This window comes from Lissotriton helveticus, chromosome 7 (genome assembly GCF_964261635.1).
Source record: "Lissotriton helveticus chromosome 7, aLisHel1.1, whole genome shotgun sequence".
In the NCBI taxonomy this organism is placed as follows: Eukaryota; Metazoa; Chordata; class Amphibia; order Caudata; family Salamandridae; genus Lissotriton; species Lissotriton helveticus.
Genome location: NC_136068.1, coordinates 329,608,282 through 329,620,484, shown reverse-complemented (window position 1 = coordinate 329,620,484; position 12,203 = coordinate 329,608,282).

Below are 12,203 nucleotides of genomic sequence, written 5' to 3'. Positions count from 1 at the left end.
AAAGAGAGAGGGTGTGAGGTAGAGGTAAAGAAAGGTAAGGACTCAGAGAAAGACAAGTGGGTGCAACTAACTGGGTAACAGAGAAACATAAAAGCATGAATTGGCACAGATGAGACTTTTATTTGTGAAGCACAAACAGAGATTCCTGTGAATGAAGGCGTTAATCAACAAAAAAAAATACTTTATTTAGACAATCAAGTCTATTGAAGTGCAAAAGTGGGAAGTAAAATCATGGAATAATCGATACCTCATTTTTTGCAGGAGAGTCGATGATTATTCAAAGCAATCAAATTATCATCATACAGGTTCTATCAATGCAGATAATGTGAACAATTTAAAATACGATTCAATAAGCAGTTTATGGCTTAGCGATGTGGACATTGCATAGTTTTTTGCACTGTTCAAATGACAACCTTGTGATTTAAAATAAAAAGTGATAACATCTTCGAAATTCGACAGTATAGAAGCTAGTTGTTTCTGTTCGCGGTACATTAATACAAATCTGTGCTTTGGATAAAATCAGATATGTATCACATATTGCTTAGCTGTATGCAATTTATCTTTAGCGCTAAAGATGTTTGCAGTTAAGTCGCTGCTTCTTTTAGGGATCCGAATCTTTTCTTGATAGTTTGTAATGTCCGAGAATTTTATAAATTTGGTGATCACTTACTGCTGGAGAATATTCAAAAAGTGCCTTATGGCAGATGATAATGTCAGTGACCCCTCTTTGATCCACAGATGCCAAAGAAATCTTCTGCAATCCTCAAGTAGGGTGGGGCATATACAGAGCAGGTGGTTTATCGATGCCTGAGAAAGTCCACATAAATGACATGTTTTAGACTAGGTTTCAATTGTCCATGGAGGTAGTAAGTCTAGTGATGAAAAGGAGCCCATTCGGAAATGCAGGTGATTTGTTTTGAAATTTGGTGAACATTGTATATTTTTGGGGCTCTTTTCTATCTTAGCTAATGATAACTAGGGGAGCGTGTTCTCTCTTGGCAAATGCCCTGCAATCAGACTCAAAATATTTAATTTTAACTTTTCTGTTCAGAGCTGTTTTAAAATGTAGGTGCAGCAGTTTTAAATTCCACAGCTACTCTGAGCCAGTTAGCTCCAATGCTTCAGAGAGGGCAGGTGCTCAGATGTTTGTATGGAGTGAGCTGTTGGCCCACGATACTGCAAGCCAGATTAGATTTTTCAGTGTTTCTTGCTCTGCTACCTATGTGGCGTGCAGGTACTTTATTACTCTGACCTTCTGCATGATCAGTTAGTCCCTTTGTGTGAATTCCATCCTAATCTACGCTGGCAAGGTGTTATGCAGTAATTTAAATAGAGCTCTGAAAATGCGTTCTGTGCGTTGTTGAAGAAGGCTCCCAATTTCGCCAGAGACGCCTCTGCCAATGTTGGAACCAGTTTGGCAGAGACTATTTTCAGCAATGATTGACGGGAGAATTTTTTGGTGCTTTTATAAATTGTTTGAAAGGCATATTGCAAGGATGCTAGCCTTGATTTTCATGAGTTTAAATGTAATAGATGACCTCCTTTGTCATCTAGCCAACATCCCAAATATTCGTATTTGTTCGTGATGGTCAGGTGGTGATTATTAAGGTGTCAGTGGTGGTTTTTTTTCGATTTCTGGCCAAAGACAATATTATTTTTTTCATAGTTAATGTTCATCTCATTTGCACTGCCGTGAGTGTATAACAGTCTAGCAATCTTTGGAGCCCTACTAGCATTTAGCTGAACAGGACAACGTCGTCCATGTAAAGAAGAGAATTGATGTGTTGGTTTGCTAATTTCAGGCATGCCTGATTACTCCATTTAATGCAGGAGCCAAGTCACTCATATACAGTTTAAAAAGACTTGGTGCTAATAGACACACCTGTTTGATGCCTTGTTCAGTGCTTATTTTTTCCATAGACCATAGTATGTGATCCTAATTTAACTCTAGCTCAGGTGTTAGGGAAGAGCAGCAGAATACCTTGTAATAATGGTTCTGGGATTTTCCAAGCTGTGAGTTTGGATCACAGTAGGTGACGATTAACCTGATCAAAAGCTTCACTGTAGTCTATGAAACAGCTCTACAGCTGTTCCTTCTTCTGTATTTGTTTTGCTGGAAGGCCTTAAATGTATAAAGCTGAGCAGAGCATCAAGCCCAGAGAAAACCAAAACTGGACACAAAGGAAATTTCTGGTAAGTAGCCCGGGGCAAGTAGGAATATCAATACCAGTGGATAAATTGAAAAGCTCCATAGTAACAGTATGCAATTCAGTTCATGAAAAGGATCCCCTCAGGAAGCAACACAATCCTCAAATTATAAACATGAACCTCAGTTGAGCACTAATGGCTGCCGAATTGATTTTCAGCATTGAGGCTTTCTTCCACCAAAAAGCAAACTAAACCCTCGGGTAGATCTATAATGTCAAAGAGCAAGCTTTTTAAATTATGCAATTTTCTTCCATTCAAGCCCTGATTTGGCTTGGCAGTTTGGACTGAACTGTTCCTATTGGAGCAGGACCAATGTTAATTTTCATGTGGGTGGGTCTTAACTGAGGTGGTATGGTGGGCAAAAGAACGAAGGGTTGGTATGCCCACCTGAGCGATTGTCTGTGGTTAGACTATTTGCAAGCACGCCTCCTCCCACATTTTGTGTGTTTAATGTAAAGCCAAGACTGGTCAGAGTCAGTTCACTTCCCTTCAACAAGCCCTTTGCAGTTATATTAGAGATTGGTGCTCAGTTTCTGTCTCCTTTGGTGATTGATACCATCAATGTCATGAACTGTAACCCGAGTCTAGAAAAAATTGTAAGATATTGAGAAGAGTGTCCATCGTGCTGTTTTGTGAAATTGAAAAAAAAAGATTTCTCTTCACCTTGCTTATTATCTTGATTTGTAATTACAACTCTTGCATTCGGAATTTTTGGAGTGAAGAACTATATATTTCACAGCACCATTCTGTCTTTTAAAATCCATATAAATAGGTCCTAGAAAGAGATTAACAGCAATAAAGAGACTGTTAAATTGAGAGGTTTGATCTGCTACAGTAATCCAAGTTAGCAGTTTATTCAGGAAAACCCCTCTGTTATTTCCACCAGTCCTTCATAGCCATCATAAAAAGAATGCTTCTAAACAGATACCTTATAAAAATGTCATATTCGGTCCTAAGAAGAGCGTCCCAAATCATTTATCAGTCATGTCCATCCATATGTCTAAAAGTAGGCCATCTTGACACTAAGAAGCAGCGATGCGCCACTTCTCAGTGCGCCCTCCTTGCGACACCAATGATGCGTCATATTTACAATATGATGCATCATGCCATAAGGAAGGACAGATATGTCCTGTATAACTGACATATCTGTCAGTGCAAAAAGTGGCGCATTGCTGGAGTTGTGGCGGAAGCCTGATGCAACTCCAGCAATGTTCCTTTCACATGGGGCAAGCCCCATGTGAAAGGGCCTGCATCACCCTTATGCCTGCCATGAGGTAGGCGTAAGGTTTTGACGCATTGGCGTCCTAGAAGTGGTGCAGCAATATCTCATAGATTTCGCTGCGCCACTCCTATGACCCTTTCTTATGGGAGTACGCCCACCATGCATACATTATACCTGGCGCAGGTATAATGTAGCGCAGGGGTTTATGAAGTGACACATCTACCTAAATATGGCGCAACATGGAACATTTTTTACGCTACTCGTGCATCACAAAAAGTGACGCACCGGTGGCGCAAAAGTGACGCAGGGACTCATAAATAAGCCCCTAACTGTCTATCTGCAGTGCATCCAAATGCAAGGTGAGCCACCAGAACACCAATTGCTCTGGCCTAGACCAGACAAGATCCTCTCCAACCACCGGACTGACTAACAACCCCTCTGTCCCCGCTTCTTCACATAGAGGTCAGCCTCTGTTTCATAAAATGGAACATTGATAATGTGACCTACTCATTTTGTTATTATATGCTCTCTTCCATACATTTGTGCTGCACTTTTCTTGCATTTGTATGGTTGTGTAGTGCTTTTGGAAAGTAGGAACTATCAATTTTCTGTAATTCTTGAACACCAGGGAAAATACCCATTTATTTGCAACTTTTAATATTCTTTAAAGGGAATAATATTGCATTGTCGCTGGCAGCATTATTATATGCTAACCTGTTGTCAGGGCCATTGGAATTATGCAATTCAGTGGCTATGGCACTTTACGTATAATTATAAACCTGCCACATTTGTCACACAATCTATTTTCTGCAACATATTTGCAGATTTGACCGTAAAAAAATTGTTTCTATCTCAAACGGATCAAGATTTACTAAAAACACAGCAACACATATTACTGCTCAGTGGAAGGCTAGTCGCTAAAGTCAGCTGCTTCCTGTTCAATTGCCTATTGGTTTTTTTGAGCGTTAAACTGTTAATAATGACACACACAGCCATGCTCACCAGACCCCACCCCAAGCCTCACCACTCTATGACCTGTCTACTCCTTAACAAATGCTCCCAGCAAATATATCACCGAAATCTGGGACCTGCTCAGAAACGTGACTGGCTCCTTCTTTGGCCTTGGTCATTCCCACAGCAATCCCTACTGGACACACAATCACAGGACAAGACAGGAATAACAGACCAAGATGAGAACTCACCACCATATTCAAAGAATCCAACAACGATCCAACTCATTGGAAAGCACTACCCAGGAATCCCTGACTTTCAAACTCCTCTCATCACCATTAACTACACACTCTGCTGAACTTGGTTACCTTTAACCCTCCTCACACCATCATTGGCAGCACCATCACAGATTTTCCGCCCCCTTGATAATTGACTTAACGCCTTTATCCTGCTTGATGACCTCAGCTAACATCTGAAGGAGATTACTGAGCCCAATATGGCCCCACACATGTTGCCAAACTCCAACTGAACCCCATCTTCACCAACGTCAACACTATCTCACTGGAAAAGCCCACACCAATCACCTGGTCTGACCTCGCCCTCGCCCACTTCATCATACCCATCCAGTACCACTGCAGAAACACCATTGCCAAATCTTCACAACGAGACTAGAAAAAAATCTCAGAAGAAACCTGGTCATCAGAACTCTTACACCATCATTCACATCACCCAACAGCCTCCTCAGATACATCTCCAATTTCAATAGCTAGATCATCATCTGGGCAGACATCTTGGTTCTTCTAAAAACCACTAAGAAACAAGAACCATACTCATTGCAAGCTGGCTGAACAACAGCACAGACTCACCAATTGCCATTGCAAGCAACTAGAACATCAATGGAGACAAATTCAAGACAACACTGACAAGGACACCTACCCCCAACACTATCATCAGCAAATCAGAAAGACCAAACCGCTCCGTGTTCACCGACTGCATCAAGAGCAGCACCAGTAATGCCATATTTTACCTCTCCAGCAGCAAGCTCCACCAGTGTCACCACCTCACAGGACTTCTGTTCCCAGCTGTCCCACTTCTACAACAAGATCATCAGCATCTATGACAATTTCTATGCCCAAACGTACTGTTCCACCCTCACAATCTTCCTGTCCATCACAACTAACACTCATAGGACCACCATGTCCATGTGGCCCAGCATCACCTCTTAAGAAACCGCAACAACAATGCACTCCATTTGCTCCGGAGCACCCTCGGATCATTGCCCTCACATTGTGCTCACCAAGGGACAGCACCACTTCAGCCGAACAAAGACGCTAGTTAGCTACCACCTCACTAACCTACTACTTTACCCAGCAAAACATGATATTCAAACACCTAGCCTCCAACCTCAATTACAACCTCCTCCTTGACCTCACTCAATCTGGATTCAGGTCTAACGACAGTACAGAGAATATCCTCATTGCTGCCATTGATGGCAAAACAGATCAGGGACAGAGGAGACACCATCCCCTCATTCTATTGAACCTATCTGCAGCCTGCAACGCCATGTATCACCCCATCATCATTGACGACTGCATGAAACAGGCATCCTAGTACCAGTGCTTCAATGGATCTTCTTCTACCTTACAGGCTGCACCAAGTCAATCAGCCAGGCTACTTCACCTCAGAAGCCACCATACTCATCGGCGGAGTCCCATAGAATCATTGTTAAGCCCCACCCTGTGCAATGCTTACATGGCTCCTCTTGCCAGCATCAATCATGTGGAAGGAATCAATGTCATATTCTATGCAGACAATACCCATCTAATACTTTTCCTCACTGACAAGATGCCAAATATGCAGACCAACTTCTCCAGCTGCATTACTGAAGACGCCACATGGATAAAAGCCAACTGCCTCAAGCTCAACATAGACACAAAAGAAGTAGATATCTTCAGCTACTTCTTCATCACCAGCAAGCTGGAGTACAGCAATGCATTTAATGGAGGAATGAACACTCAACTGACCACAAGACTCCAGATTGTACAAAGCTCAGCAGCCAGACCCAGACTCAACCTAATTCCCTGCACCCACATCAACCTACACATCAAAGAACTCTACTGGTTCCCATTCCACAAATGAGCACTCTCCAAACTTCTTGCTCACACATGCAAAGCCTTACACAAGCCTTCAACAACATTTCCCCTCATACCTCAGCAACTAAATACACTTCCACAAACCTACCAGACACCTCTGCTCAGCCAGACTCCTACTCACACACACCCTCCTCTCTTCTTCCATACTTGGACAGGCCACTACTGCTTTGGGTACCAGGATATCATCCATAGAGATGTATGCGCTCTACAAGTACACATAACATAACATTTCAAATAATCTAGACATGCAATAAGACATGCTGTCTTATATTTTTTCAAAATGTATTATTATTATACATTTCTACCCACCACCACTTTCCATTTACCTCCCCATCCGATATGATCTAACTTACATAACCTCAAAATCTAAAAAAATAGACAATAAAGCTATGCCTAAGGTTAGACAAATCTTGCATTTTCTAACAATGAATGTATGCAGGAATCACAACTTTTTTGTATGTATTAAGATGTTTTCAAAATTCTGTTTGTATATCTCAAACAATTGTTCAGGATACAGAGAAGGTTTACAAGCAGACACTGAGGCCTGACTTCACATAGAAGTCATGAAATACATGGCAGCAAGTAAAGTTGAGGTGCAGAGCTGCAAAAAAGGAAGAGAGCACAATAGAGCCATATCTACTAAGTGGTGGTGGTGTTCTGCTCTCTACCTGTACTGGAGCACCTAAGGAAGCCTTGCACCAAGGAAGGCACCCTTCCGCCATAGAGGAAGGGTATCTGCATTGTATGAAGTATACTTTTTGTACCAGCAGGGCTTCCTTCCAGTACAAAACCTATGTTTTGAGGCTTTTCCTACTTTGTATGTGTTTTGGACACTGCAGCACACATGCAAAGCAAGAAAAAGGGGATGAATGAAAACATTTCCCTTGTTTCACCTGCCTCAAGTAGACATATATGTTTGGGCCAAATATGTGTCTAAATTCATTGTAAATAGAGATTTGCATCAAAATCCATGGGTGGTTGCATGGCAATGCCCATGCACCACGAATTGAACTGTTGATGCAAAGGAACACAAGGCAGTGCATTGCTCAACTTTGTGTTACTATGGGTTACTATCCAATGCAAATCACTATATGCACCGGATAGTAAATCTCACCTGAACACATTGCCTTGTGTTTGCATTAGAAAAGTAACATACACCAGACGCAAAGATTTGGTAAATTTGATCCTAGATATATCCCTTAGGTTGCCCATACCTTCAAGGCTCAGGCCACAGACAGCATAATGACATGTATTGAGTGTGTCCTTAAAATATATCAGTATGAATCATAAGCAACAACTCTCCATAAGAGTTGTGAAAGAACCAAAACACTTGCAAGAAAATACCCTCTAGCAAGAAAAAAAAGATGCTAGCGCATCAGCAACAAGTGTCAGGAAATCAGCATAAATTATCACTCAATTATAAGCTCGAGATATTTTAGAAATATGGGGCAGATTTATGTTGGTAATGCGCCACGTTTGCGTCACGCAACTGCGGTGTAAACGTGGCGCATCCCTACGACCCATTTACAACGTGACGCATCTAGGCAGATGCGTCACGTTGTAAAGCCCTGCGCCACTTGTGGTGGTCGTTCCGGCGCAGGGTGGGCGTTCCGGGGCAGGTGCGCCTCGCAAAAGTGGCTGAGTGAAATCTATAAGATTTCACTCAGTCACTTTCAGGCCAATGCTGCGTCAAAACCCTGCGCCTGCTTGAAGCAGGCGTAGATCTTGACGCAGCATTGTAAAGATAGGGCACCCGCGAGCCTTGCTGGAGCTGCGTCGCGCTTGCGACGCAACTCCAGCAATGCGCCACCTTTACGGCACAGATGCGTCACGCATCTGTGCCGTTTTTGCCCCATGGTGCGCCGCATTGTAAATGCGGCGCACCATGGGTGGCGGAGCAGCGGCGCAAAATAACTGGCGCATCCCTGGGGATGCGCCAGTCATCATAAATCTGCCCCAAAGTCATTAGGGCTAAAAATATCACGTTTTTATTTTCAATAAATACGCATATTTTGGCCAGGATGCCAAATTAAATTTTCTATAAGTAAATTCATTTTTGTACACAGGAATCAACATATTTTTGAGGGGTTTTTTCCAAGCGCAAGCCCTTCATATTTCTTAAACTAATTTTTCCAAGAACAGATTTTGGATAGTCATTAAACCCTCCAATTTAGTTGCCTGGAACAGCTTAGAGAGTGCCGTCATCCACAAACAGTACAATCTCAATGTCAGCAGTTCTCCTGCCACTATCATCCTTACTGCCTGTCGCTCCTCCTCCTCAACCCCCTTCAGTCCACCTGCTGCCCTATCCTTCTTTCCATCACATCCTAGCTGCACATTCAACTGAGCTCAGTCTGCACCGTTGCTTTCCTTGCATGACTGCTCCCTATGCTCCATAGAACCATCTACTTTTATGATCACTGCACTCACCTCCTCACTGACAACGTCACTGCCACTTCCTTAACTTTCAGTTTTTCTACCTACTTCACCAGTGCACTTTATATCTGACCTTCATCATCGACTGCTATTCCTGCACTGTGACCCACAAACTGAGTTATCATTGCACTTCAATCCTTGACTATAGGCATGCACTGAATTGTATTAGCATAATTGTATGGGACATCATACTCCTGATGAGGCCTCAAAGAGCTTCGATTTGCCTCAGGACTTCGGCTCCCATTTAGAGTGTATGACTGGTTGTGTTATGGACGTAGAATGTCCTATCTGTGAAATATTCATTGAGGTGTGTGAGGTTTAAATTCACGCTTTCCACTTCATGCAATACTTGTACGAAGAGCTGAGGGAGCCACATATATAGCTCATTTGTATTTTGCAGAACCCCATTCTTTCTATGCGCATGCGCTGAGCTTTTAAAGTATTTAGTATTTTATTTTTCAAATCTTAAAAAGGGCTTACAGTCCGCCCTTACATTTCATGTGTTCATATGCTTATCACTCAGTTTTCCTTTTCTGTTGGTTGCAGCATGCTATATCCTGTTGTGATTGACTTTCTCTTTGTGTGTTTTTTATTTTATCAGTGGAGCTTGGACCAAATACTCTTGCCTTCGAACTTTTCATCTTCCTTTTATAGCACTACTTTTTCTTTGTGCTCAAGCATGTTTGGTGACTGCATGTTTTTTTTTACTTTTGTCCCTGCAATCCAAAGGTATCAGAGCACTGTACATGAGCCAGCTGCATTACATATGGACACATGCATCTTTAGGCAGAAAGAGAAGAGATTAAGTCATTCGCCCAGAAATACAGGATGTTGAGCCTCCCTTCGAGACTCAAATCCAGTTCTCCAACTTTGAAGTCAGCCACTCTAGCTATTATGCCATATCCTCGCTCATCCTCTTTATTGCCCCATTCTGCTTCCTCCTGCCTCCCCCGCACCAATCACAGGATGTTGAGCCCCCCGCCGAGACTCACACCCTGTTCCCCAACTTCAGCGCTTTCCCATCTCTATTATTTTTAGATCCCCCCGTTCTCAAGTGTTCTTTCAAAACCCACCCACCCTCTTCCTGCTCTCTGTAATTTTTGGAGAACCCACTCTTCTCTTCCTTTTTTTAATCCACCTCCCATATTCCAGCATTGTTTTTGATCCTCTTCCCATCCACATTTGTTTCCTACCCTCTTCCCTCTCGTTGCTTCCCCCCCTTGAAGGTTTATATGGTGCAAACACATCCTGAAGGTATTTGAGTGCTTAACATGTGCTCAGCGCATGCTCAAAGGAACAGTATTGGCCTCAAAAACAGTACTCCTATGTTGACCAGAGGGTGGAGCGCTGGTCAACGTGCTGTAAGACGTTGAGAGACAACTCACTGATTCCAGTGTCCGGAGAACACACCACTAATCTGTTTAATATTAAAGTATAGCAGTGTATAATCACTCACATTCACCCTAACACTGGTTTTACAAGCCCGAAGGATCGCTTCTGTACTGAGATTGTATTCCACGGAGCCTGTTTAACCATTTCTGTCCAACTTTCACTAATTAGAGCATTTATAAAGAATGTTTGTAGTAGGCTTTCTGTTCCTTCCTGTTTTTTATGTAGTGGTCTGTTTGCCAGCGCTTCCATGCATGAGTCTAAATGGTGTTTTTGAGTGTTTATGATGTGTGCACTTTACTCATTGACATGAGCATTCCAGCTGAGCTCTTTACATAGAAAACAGGCGGCAACAAAAAAGACCCCCTGATAGAGTTGCCATCTTTTGGCGTGTTTCCCCTGTCTTTTTGCTTTCTGACCTCCCAGTTTCTAATCTGTTTTTGCTGTTTTGGTGTCTCTGAGCACTTTCTCACTACTGTTCGGTGGTAAACTGCAAGTGCTCCTGTTGTAAAGTGTGTTATGGATGGGTGTTTCCATGATTGGCATATTTGATTTAACTGCCAGTCCCTAGTAAAGTGCACTGAGTGTGCCAGGGCCTGTAAATCAAATGCTGTTATTGGGCTGCAGCACTGGATTGTGACACCCACACAAACAGCCTGTAAATATAACTCTGGCATGCATTGCAGAGCCTGTGTGCAGTCTGGGACAGCCATGTCGACTTGGCAAGTGTACCCACTTGTCAGTCCCTAATCTCCCCCTTTCTTACATGTCAGTCACCCCTAAGGTGAGCCCAAGGTACCCCTGTGAGCAGGGTGCAGTGTATGTGAAAGGTAGGACATGCACTGGTGTGTGTGGCATGTCCTGATAGGGAATTACTACCAATTTCGTTTTTCCCGATTGCAAGGCTTCCTGTTCCCATAGGACAGAATGGGGAGTTTGTTTATAACATCTTATAAACATACTGGCCCTAGAAACTAGGTAGAAAAATGAGGTACGCAGGAAGGACACACTGATCACACAAGCAAGCAAGCCACAACAAAAACAACCAACCAGGATGTTCACAGAATTTAACGATCTTTACAATCACTTAAGAAAGAGTTTCACCAGACATTGGGGCATCTTACAGTCTGATAAAACCATTAGGGAGTTCATCTGTGATCATCCGCAAATTACTTTCAGGAAAGGGAGGACCCTGAAAAGCAGATTGAGTCTGACGGTATCACACACTATCACAACATCATAACAACGAATTGGCTCAGACCACACACTTTGGGTTTTTACAGATGTGGTTTTTGGAGTATGTGCAGGTGGGCTAAACATGGCCAAACACAATTTACAGACTTTGCAGACAGGAAATATGACATTAGGAGCAACATCAATTGCACCACCAAATTTGTCACCTAAGTTATCGAATGCCCCTGTGGAAAGATCTATGTTGGCAGCACCATTAGGCCGCTGAAAGAGAGGATAATGGAGCACGTCAGCGCCATACACAAAGGGGATCCGATATACCCAGTAGCACTACATGCAGCCACTTGTCCCTCACATTGGATGGAGAAAAATTTATTGTTTTTTGGCATTGAGGTTACACATCCCAACATTCGGGTGGCAATAGGGAGCTTAGACTGAGAAGAACTGAGGCGTTGTGGATAATGCATCTACGTACAGTAGAACATGGCCTCAACTTTGATCATGAGATGCATTATTTTTTGGGGCATTGACCCTTGAACTGCCTGTACCCACGGTGTGATTACCTCTGCTCAAGGTCCCCACTTTCCCTCTTAACAATTTCGTACCCACCGATTTTGGTCAAACAATGCAGCGAAAGGGAGGGGGGTGTATGG